This window comes from Myotis myotis, unplaced genomic scaffold (assembly GCF_014108235.1).
Source record: "Myotis myotis isolate mMyoMyo1 unplaced genomic scaffold, mMyoMyo1.p scaffold_m19_p_13, whole genome shotgun sequence".
Classification (NCBI taxonomy): domain Eukaryota; kingdom Metazoa; phylum Chordata; class Mammalia; order Chiroptera; family Vespertilionidae; genus Myotis; species Myotis myotis.
The window spans coordinates 26,431,581-26,442,656 of NW_023416317.1; the positions used below are offsets into that span (position 1 = coordinate 26,431,581).

The following is an 11,076-nucleotide window of genomic DNA, read 5'->3' on the forward strand; positions in this document are numbered from 1 at the left end:
AAAAAAAAAAACCTCAATGTGATTTCTTTTTCTATAGCTTTAGAATACTTTTCATTGTAATAGATTTGCTAATCACCAAAAAATACCTAAGACTTTAAGATTCTCTCCTCTCTCCTTAAATTTATATCCATTCTTCAACATCTCCACAGCATGGCTCCTGATCCTTTTCCCGTGGCCTTTTTAGGCGTCCCTTGTTTTCTACCTCATTTCTTTTAATTCCCACTATTCCGTTATGTTACAACTGTCTGCTTGCACTTTTTGATTTAGGAATATTGGCCAATTTAACATTTATGGCCCCCCTTCTCTTTATTTTTTAAGGTTTCAATATTATCATTATATATAAATAGATGTAAGTGGTGTGTCTATTAAATCCACTTGCTTCCTTTGACTCATTCTGCCTCCCATATTTGCAGCACTCTGTGAACTCAATTTATTGTTTTACTTTTCCTCTCTTTCCCTCATCCTGGGCACAGATTCTATCGCTTGGCCTCCCTTGATGTGGCTGCTTATCTCTTTTCTTCAAGCATTTTAAGAAAGTGCCTGTCTGAACCATTTTCTCTAATCTCCACCACGTTCCTGAAAGCCCTCTTGTGATACTGTGTTGAGAAGTCTACCAAAGCCCAGGAAGAGACAGTGTTTAGAAAAGGGGTGTCAACTTCCAATGCCCACGGGAGCCAGCAGGAAGTAATGTGAACCGGGGCCAACAGGATAACCGGTGTCCCACCTAAATGGGGAGTGCGGGTGGTCACCACCCAGCCCCAGAGCAACTGTTGCCAGGTGGGAATCCCAGGTCCGCACAATTTTCCAATGAAGCCCAAACCAGGAATTTTATATAAAATATATGAAATGTCGATTACTTAAAAAAAAGAAAAAAAGAATCTGAATCTGATCAAGTCTCTACTTGTAACTAGCCATTTACAAGAAATTTCTGAGACAGAGGAACATGTAAAACAGCACCAAGAAACACAATCATCAAATTTCAGAATGTGGGAAACTATGGGACAAATGTTTTTTTCAACCAATTTTTTATAGCAATAGCAAGGATGAAAGAAAGGGCCCTAGCTGGTTTGGCTCAGTGGATAGAGCGTCAGCCTGTGGACTGAAGGGTCCCAGGTTTGATTCCAGTCAAGGGCATGTACCTTAGTTGCGGGCACATCCCCAGTAGGGGGTGTGCAGGAAGCAGCTGATCAATGTTTCTAACTCTCTCTATCCCTCTCCCTTCCTCTGTGTAAAAAATCAATAAAATATATATTTTTTAAAAAGAATGAGAGGCAGGAAAATCTATAGATTAAATGAAATTTGAGGAAATATTAATTGCACTGTATGAACCTTAGAACAAATTGTGTGTTGTTGTTTTTTTTTTTAATGGCCAAACTGGACACATATGAATGCTGACTATGATATCTGATGTTATTAAAGAATTATTGTTTTTGTTGGTGTGGTAATGACACTGTGGTTATTTTTGTTTCTTAGTAACCCACATTTTAAAATGTATTTTTTAGTAATCCACATTTTTAAAACTTTTTAAGAAATATTTCAGTTATAGAAAAGTTGCAAAAATAGTACCAAAAATACCTATTATACTCTACCCATATCTATTTATTATTTTTTCCTGCCATTTGTAAGTTGCAGACATCATTCTCTTTTACACCTAAATACATCAGCATTTATTCCCCCACACACACACACAAAAAAAGGGGCTTTCTCTTAGTATCTTTATCTTTTAGAGAATGATACAAAAATATTTCAAGAAAAACTTATATGGTCTGGGATTTGCTTTAAAATACTACAAGAGAGGATTTACATGAAACAAGATTGGCCAGCAGTTGAGAATAGTTGAAGCTGTGTGATGGCGACACAGGGTTCATTTAACTGGTTTGTCCATCTGTTTAAAATGTTCATAATAAAATTTTGAAAGATTATGTTAATGAAAGACTTTAAAATGACATAAAATACTTATGATATAAATGAGTAAAAAGATACAAAATTGTCCACAAAATATTATCTCAACTATTAAAAATATCACAAGGCATAGATAAAAGACTGAAAGGATACACGCCAAAATGTTAACATTCCAAATTATTGCACAGTATCATATTTTACTTTTATAATTAGGAGAAAGAAGTTAATACAATTACAATATTAGAGCCCTTAGCCTGTTTGCTCAGTGGATAGAGCGGCAGCCTGGAGATTGAAGGGTCCCGGGTTCCATTCTGGTCAAGGGCATGTACCTGGGTTGCAATCTCAATCCCTGGTGCCGAAGTCTCTCTCTCTTATCTCACCCTCTCCCTTCCACTCTCTTTAAAAATCAATGGAAAAATATATTCTGTTGAGGATTAACAACAACAACAAAAAATTAGAAACAAAAACAATGGTAACTGATTCAATTAAAACTATTGTTAAAAGTCAAACAAAATACATATGTGGACTAGAATGGCCAATGAGCCACCAATTTACAGGTTTTGACTTAGAAAATAAGTACACAAACTATGGTCTCTGGACCAAATTTGCCTGCTACCTGTTTTTGTATAACCTACAAGCTGAGGATGGTTCTTAACATTTTTAAATGCTTGGGGGGGGAAAACCAAAAGGAGAATAATATTTCATGACATGAAAATTACATGGAACTCAAATTTCAGTGTCCATAGGTAAAGTTTTATTGGGACCCAGCCACAGTCATTTCGGTATCTATGGCAGTGCATAGATTATTATTGTTATACTTAATATTACATATTATTATATTTTTAATTTCACCATTAAAAAGTTTGGGGAAATTTTTCTCTGTTGTCATATAAATACATACTATCTTCAATTTTGCCTTAATTCACAAAGCCTAAAATATTTACCCTAGCGTCAAACTATGAACCAGGAGGTCATGGTTCGAGTCTGGGTTAGGGCACATGCCTGGGTTGCGGGCTCCATCTCCAGCGTGGGACCTGCAGGAAGCAGCCAATTGATGATTCTCTCTCATCATTGATGTTTCTATCTCTCTCTTCCTCTCTCTTCCTCACTGAAATCAATAAAAATATTTTAAAAAATACTTACCCTTTATAGAAAAAGCTTCCAAACCCCTAGCTTAGAACTGGACTTCCTCTGTGGCCTAAAAGCATTAGTGGAAAGAGCACTGGACTAAGAGTCAAGCATGACTCCTTAACTATCCAATGATAGAGCAAGTGGGCCTGAGGTCCACACTGCAACTGAAGTCTGCGGTTCACATTCCTGCAAGAGCTAAGCGAGAAGTACAGGGGTGATGACAACATTCAGTGCTAGTGTGTCAGCCAGGTATGGTCTCCGGGAGACCAAAAAAAGACATTCGAAATATCCCCTGCAGATGGCTTGCTAGGCACTCAGACTAGGGACTGGAAAAGGCTGATGAAGAGCAAGGAAGGACCGGCTTTGGGCGCTGCAAAAGCAGAGCAACATGCCTGCTGTGAGCAACATGACTTTGGGGAAAAGAGTTTCTAAACTCTGCACCTCAACGCAGGAATTTTGGGTCTGTCTCCAGCCTGAGCTTCGTAGAAGACCAAAAGCACTAGGTCACAGCCCATGTGAAAACTCGGCTCATTTAATTTAAAGGTTAAACCAGATTTAGTCAAGCGATATGGGGTGGGGCTCTCTGGCATCCTCAGCATGCGGAATGGGGGCCTTGGGATGGAGACTTCCTAAGACTCGGATACACCACCTCCAAGACTGCAGGTCCTTCATAACAGCTCACGTGGGACAGTTAAGCACCAAGGCCAACATTATGACCAAAGCCAGAGAGAACAACAGAGCGCCCGGTCGGTCGCTATGCAGCAGGCCGGCAGCCTGCCTTTCAGGGGCTCTCCCAAGCCTTCTTTTCTAGTTGAAACTCCTCCCCATTCTTTCTCCCTGGGAGGGGGGGGCGGGCACACCCCCCAGCTTCTGGTGCAGCACAGCAGCATCTCCTTTTGTTCGCCCACTGCCGGCCTGCCTCCTGACCGCTCCCTTTGTTCCTTCTTTCTTAGTTGCTGCACCCCCTTGCTGTCCTCGCAGGCTGCGGTCATCTCCATCTCACCACTTTGCCTCTCAGATGACTGCCCTGTTCTGTTCTACATTGTTTCCTGATATCCTGCAGTTTCTAGAGAATCTTTCAATGGTGTGACCCTTTTCTTTCCCTACTAAAGGTTCCCCTCTTCTCTTCCACAGCTCAAGAAACGTGAGGAAGGGGGGGAAATTACAAGGGCACTGCCCTTCTGGGATTTAACCACATTCTCAGCTGGTGGCTTTTGTTTTCTCATCTCACTGGCTTGTAAGGCCCTCAGGGCAGGGACTCCACGTCGTGCTCAGCACTGGGGAAGAGGGGCAGGACTGTGAGGCCTTAATTAGAGCAAGGCCTCAGCCAGGGTAGAAGATTTTAGCAGGCAAAAGGAAAATAAATCTCAAAATATCCATTTGGCAGCAATGACCACGGGGCAAGGAAGAGAGAGGTTTATTTTATTATGTAAAGAAAATCATGGAAGATCTCGCTCTTTTCACGAACACAGAAAGAATATTTACACTTTACATTTTTAAAACAAAACAGAACCAGGAAACAAACCTCCTCTGCAGGCCAGAGACAGTGAGGGCGGACGCAAGTGCTAGTCTTGAACCCTGAGCAGGAATAGCTGCAGGAGCAAGGAAGCCATTAAGGGAAAAGATGTAGAATGAGTTACAAGATCAAAAGAGCAATTTTCTGGTCATTGAGACATTTAGGCCACGGAGAGCCATGCTGGGATCACCTAACAACGACAAGTGCTTTGGTGACTGGTCTTTGATTTACCTGCTGCCCACAAAGCCTGCAGCAGAACAGTCAGCAGCGAGACCCCTCACTGTCAGCCAGGGAAGGTGAAAAAACAGAAGCATCTTGCCTGCATCACAAATTCAAATTTTTGCATTCAAGGGCTTCTCAACTTAACATCTGCTCATGAATGCGAAAGAGTGGCAACCGTTATCCAGGTCACCTGGCAATGCAGGCAGGCCAGCCTGCAGCAGGGCAGCCAGGCATACGGTGGCTTATTAGGAGCCAAGACATCTTGGGGAGGTAATGAGGGCGAGACACTGTGTCCCAGGGAAGAACCATCCTTGCTATTAGTTGAGATGCCCACACGGAAGGCTGGCTTTCAGGGAACAGTATAAAAGGCCACTAAGAGAACAGCACACTATTCATTCTTTCTGGAACAGAGAGGACACATAATTGTGCCTGTCCGTACGATGTTCTGGCCTTGCGTAGGAACCTAGACTAGAGTTCCATAGGGAGTTTCATGTCAGATACCACTCTGCCTGAGTCATAGCAGCGTCTGTCACACAGCAGAAGCTCAACAAATGCTTGAAGAAGGGGACTGAATTGTTGGAGCTCCTTCTCCCACTAATGGGTGATACTCTACCACGAAGGACTAGAACAATCGTCATGCAGTGGAACGTTTCATGACTAGTCAAAACCAAAGTATAAAGAGTCAGCCAGGCCACCTCTCACGTGTGATTAGCAAAGTCCACTAAATTATGAATCCACTTTAGAAGACGCTTCTGAAACATATATATAGCAAACCTATCCTTTTGTTCTTGGGCCGTCATCAGGCAGTAGACTAACCTACAAGGCATGAAAGAGTTCTGGTTCTTAGGAAGAATTTTCTTAGTGTTATTTGCTGAAGTCGAGAAATATCACTCCAAGTAGTAAGGTCTTTAGAAAGCCACCAGCTGTCAAAGAGGTCTGCAGAACTGAAGAGTTTTAGGCAACGGGAGACAAAGACAATTTTTCGGCAAGATGGGATAGACCTTTCCGCCTTTGAAAAGAATTAAAGGTAATGACTAGCTCAATGTTTGGCCTTAAGTGTAAACTCTGGGATTCGTATGAAAAATAAAACAAAAGGCTTCCCAGAAAGTTATTTTGCTCTGAGGAGCCTTTCTTTGGTGGATTTCTTGAGTTAGCACTGAGCCTGCACCAAAATTTTATCGCCACCTGGGACTGCAATGCGCAGAATTTCACTGCACCTTCTTAGGCGTCTCCAGATGGGACTGGGGCACAGGCAATGACCCCACAGGCACCATGTCCTGGGAATTTGACTAAAACCAGCCAGGAGGTCCTGACCCACCTTCTCACTGCAGGGGAAGCTTACCTGAATAAGGCTCAGTCCACAAAGTCGTCAAACCTGGCTCTGATATCATGGTAGTTACACTAGGAAAGGAAAGTTTGCAGTTTGTGCATGAACACCCCTCTGGCTGGTAATGCTCTCTCCTGGCTGAGTCTATCCTACCATGTAGGTCTCCACTTAAATGCCATCTCTTTACGAAGGCTTTCACTGGCTCACCATTCTAAAGTGTCTCTCTTCCTCCCAACATGTCATATTGCTTTTTATTTTTTAAATGTTTCTTATTTATTTTTTAAGAGAGAGGAAGGGAGAGGAATAGAGAGATCAAAACATTGATGAGAGAGCAACCTCAATCAGCTGCCTCCAACATGCCCCCTTCTGGGGATTGAGCCCAAAACCCGGGCAAGTACCCTGACTGGTAATCGAACCAGTGACATCTTGGTGCATGGGTTGACACAACCTCTGAGTCATATCTGCTGGGGGTCACATTGCCTTTTTAATTTTATTTTTTGTCTTTGCACTTGTATTCTTTAATTCATTGTTTACATATTTATTTTCCTCTATCACACTAGAGCAGCCGTGGGCAAACTATGGCCCACAGGCCGGACCGGCCCGTTTGAAATGAATAAAACTAAAAAAAAAAAAAGACCGTACCCTTTTATGTAATGATGTTTACTTTGAATTTATATTAGTTCACACAAACACTCCATCCATGCCTTTGTTCCGGCCCTCCGGTCCAGTTTAAGAACCCATTGTGGCCCTCGAGTCAAAAAGTTTGCCCACCCCTGCACTAGAGGCAGGTCATTGAGAAGCAGGCCCTGGTATCTCTTCTTCATTACTGTATTTCCAGCCTCTAAAATATGCCTGGCATATATAGCAGGTGCTCAATAAATGTGTCAACCAGGAACTCAAAGACTTAGCATGATTTAGTACTAAAGAGAAAGGTGCTAGATCTTTGTCCAGATTCTTCTCCCTATATCAACCAGCTCTAAAACATGGCCTGGCTACCATCTGTCTATGAGGAAGCCACAGTAATGGTTGAGGTAGATCAACATCATTCTAGTAGGAAGAGATGAAATCTCTTTTTTTGAAAAAAATATTTTTATTGATTTCAGAGTGGAAGGGAGAGGGAGAGAGAGACAGAAGTATCAATGATGAGAGAGAATCATTGATTGGCTGCCTCCTGCACGCCCCACACTGGAGATTGAGCCCACAACCCAGGCATATGCCCTAACCAGGAATTGAACTGTGACTTCCTGGTTCAAGGATGACGCCCAACCACTGAGCAATGCTGGCTGGGTGAGATGAAATCCTTTAGTTAGAAGATATAACACAATAAATATCAACCTGGATGAATATATTTTGGATGACTAAATGTAATATTTCCCATTTACATGACTAAACAGATCATTACTAGAGACAGGTTAAAAAGGAAAAAAAGCCCAAGTTACGGTTTGGAAAAACATTTCCTATTTTCCAAAGAAAAAAAGGGTTGAGAATTTTATACTATAAATCATTCAGGCAGAAAACCACAGATTTTCCCATTTCATTTTGGTGAGAACAAAGCAGTTGTTTGCACATTCTTCATGTCGCACCTGCTCTGGCCTGCCCAGTATAAACATCTTAGCCAAAAAGTGTAAATTAGTTAAGCATAGCCTTCTGAACAATGAGAATGAGTAAGTACCATCCTTAATAATTGACAGGCAGTGTTTTTTATTAATCTAGCAAATTTAATAATAATTGTAAATGGGTAAGTTTAGAAAAGTATTGTGCCTTGAAAAGATTTCTGTGAAATATGGAGGCAAGACATTAAAACGAAACACAACAATGTAATAAATAATAATTAGTCTTGCATTCACTGCTCTATTTATTAGAATGACAATAGTACAATATACTTCAAGCTCCTTGAATTGTGCTTAAAATTCTTCTAGGCAAGACCAAGAACAACATAAATGAATAATGCCTCAAAAAAATTATTTAGGGATGAAAGTCTCCAAGAAGATGCAATCATGATGGAGTTAAAAAGAAAACGACTGACATTTTATAAAGAAGAAATACACTGTTGAATCTATCAGGCATTCATTTTTATGGTAAAACAATTCCATTGCATCCATCTAATCTTGTGATTAAGACTGAAAATTATTAATCTGTACCAGCCTATCAAAACAGAAGGCATTGTAGTTATATCTTTCTGAGTAGCAATAGTACATTAATTACAAATGCCTGGCTCATTATTTGCTCAAGAGCAAATGACAATTAGCTTGCTCCTATTGCACCTGTTAATGCTACTGGTATTAAAATAAGTAGGAAATACTGAATCAGGTTTCTGGCATTTCCCTTCAGTTTATGATCTTCTGATTGATGCCATATTAAAAATGTACTTAGTCATTTAAGTCACAGGCAAGAAAGAAAATGGCTCCTGAACAACCAAAAAAAAAGGGGGGGGCAGTGTTGAGGTGTTGCAGGAAGAATATTTTCATGGCAGCCCAAAGAACGAAATCACTGGGAGATGAATCATGATCTCATATAACTGAGCCAAACAAAGACTCTAAGCAAAATATTTAAGTTGGCCTCTAAACAACACAACAACAAACCTTTAGCCCGTAAGAGGTTAGATTTTACAGACAGTGCTTTTGAATATGACAAGCTGCTAGAATACAGCAACTGTTTGCACAAATGGTTCTGAATCTCAAGGTTCTTCACATCGGAGCAAACCTCAGGGAGGTTTGGGGTTTACAGCATCTTTCCCCGAACACATCTACAAGGACGTTTCCACAAAGGCTCAATGTGCACTACCATTGGGGTGGGCTGGCTTTGGGTTTTTCTCTATCGAGGGCTCCGAGTTACCAATGGAGGGATCAAGGAAAACAAGAGCCTAAGCATTTTCTGATTCTCAGAATTTCTGAGATGCCTTTTGTTTCGGTGGCGCTGGTGAACTCGTGATAATGAAACTACACCTTTGTACACAAACCTGGACCAGCATTCTAGAGCACATTTCAAAGAAAACCTTAATTTTGAAAGTACTGAGCACAAAGGAGGGAGGAAAAAAAGCTCTCACTGTGCAAGCTTTCTCTATATGTGCAGAAATATGTCTTGTTTTTAAGGCTTGAAGACCGCATTTTAAAAATGTCTAAAACCAGTTCAGACTCTATATCAGAGGAAAAAGAACTATAAATTTTTCATTAAACACTTGTTTCTTTTTTTAAGACAACCTTTTGCATATCTGTTATTGCATTTAAAAATAAGATTTGGTTACCAAGGAAACAGGTTCTGGCCCAGTGTTAATTTGAAAAACTAAAATATATTTGAGAAGTTAACCTCAAAGGAAAGAGCCCATGAAATTATTTTGAATAGTGCCAGAATTTGGTACTTGCAGAACCACAGCTGTATGGTCTGCAATGAGCCATCCTAGACACTGTTTCATTCATGAAGCTCTTTTTCTTCTAACAGGACCATTTACATTTAATATTTCCCCCTTTAAAATTGTAACTCTTCCTCTCCCTAGTAATAGGTATATAAAAGTGTATTTATTCTTGCATATTATCTAAAATTAATCTTTAAGTATATGTTATTTTCATCTTTCATATAACACGTTTAAAGACCGCTTCTTAAAATTTAAATATTTTAAATGTTTCATATTAAGCTTGTTTGCGCTCTTCGAAATTATCTCCAGAAACCCATTTATTTTTAGTTTCAAGCTAAAATGGAGCTGAATCAACAGACTTTTCCAAAAAATTCTTTTGTTGTCTAACGGCGCCACACCTACTATACATATGGTTTTTAAAAAAGAAATCATCTTATTGCAGAATCATTTTATAAGTTTATAAAAGCTATATATTTCTATACTATCTAACTAGAAAAGGCTATCCAATTTAATACCCCCCTCCAAAAAAATTACAACTGTCTTATTTAATTTTTGTTTTAAAAGTCACATTTTAATCCATAATATTCTTGCTGCATGGCTCAAATTCTATAAAACATGCAAATTTCAACCTACCTGTATGTATGTATCACTTAATGCAATGCTAGCATGACAAGACACTCAGCCATTTTTATGTGAAGCGATGGAGACCGATTTCTCCGTCTTCTTGCTCACAAGTTTTAGATGCAATTGTCACACACACAAAAATCATACGCAGAACAGCTTGGATGCACTGTGATCACGAGAACTGAATTTATCAACAGGAAAACAGGATTGAAAAAAGGAAGGTTCTCATCCAAGGTTTCTCTGAGGCTGCAACCAAGGAGGTGGTGTGTTGAATGTTTTCCCCTTCCTCCTCTGAGAGTTCAAAGCCCGAAGCTGACCACTGCAAAGGCCACTGTCACATTTGCTGAAAATCAAACCACTGATACCAGCACTGAAAATACAAATTTGAGAACCAAATTGTTTGCACACCATGGCGTGCATAAGAGTTAAAAATAGGTCCCACCTTACCTCCTACCTGCATAATAAACACGGAAGTTTCAAGTGTTTAATTTGATAGTCACATTAATTAACAATACAACATACATTATTTAAAAGACAGCAAATGCAAGAAGAAAGGGGAGACACCATCTGGTAGCAGAGTTTTGTTGTTGTTTTGTTTTTAGGGCTTTGAAAAAAAAAAAAAAAGGTAAAATCCTATTTTGAATGTGATGAAAAGCAAACATCCAGAAGCAAATGAATCGGAACTGAAAGGTAATGTTGAAATATCTAAGGCTGAAATGAGGCAAAAACAAGTCTTCACTACCAGATGATATGGCATACAGAGCATTTACATACTCACATCTGAAATACTAGGCAACGTGTAATGAATTCTATACACAGCATGCACACAGCACCAGCACAGCTAATCCTGCCTGCCATCTTAGGCTCGCAGGAGCAAGATACGCAATGCATGCAGCACACGAGCACTGGGGAAGGAGGAGGCAAGGAACGGCTCACCTTAAATGCAGTATCTGATTAATGTTGGAAGTGACATTGCATATCAGCCTCAGAGTCCTGGTTCAA

At 40.1% G+C, this 11,076-nt stretch overlaps 1 protein-coding gene across 7 annotated transcripts in view; it reads right to left on the bottom strand.

The window, feature by feature from the left end:
* ZBTB38 (zinc finger and BTB domain containing 38) overlaps positions 1–11,076 on the bottom strand; it is a 124,839-nt gene that overhangs the window by 45,364 nt on the left and 68,399 nt on the right. For 5 of the 7 annotated variants that reach the window (XM_036332380.1, XM_036332376.1, XM_036332381.1 and 2 more), the window contains one exon: positions 11,011–11,076. The exons of 1 other annotated variant lie outside the window; for it this stretch is intronic. The gene's annotated coding sequence lies outside the window, so the exon portion shown is untranslated. Of the gene's footprint in view, positions 1–10,083; positions 10,370–11,010 lie in introns of those variants that run through there. One more of the 7 variants, XM_036332379.1, reaches the window with a different exon arrangement.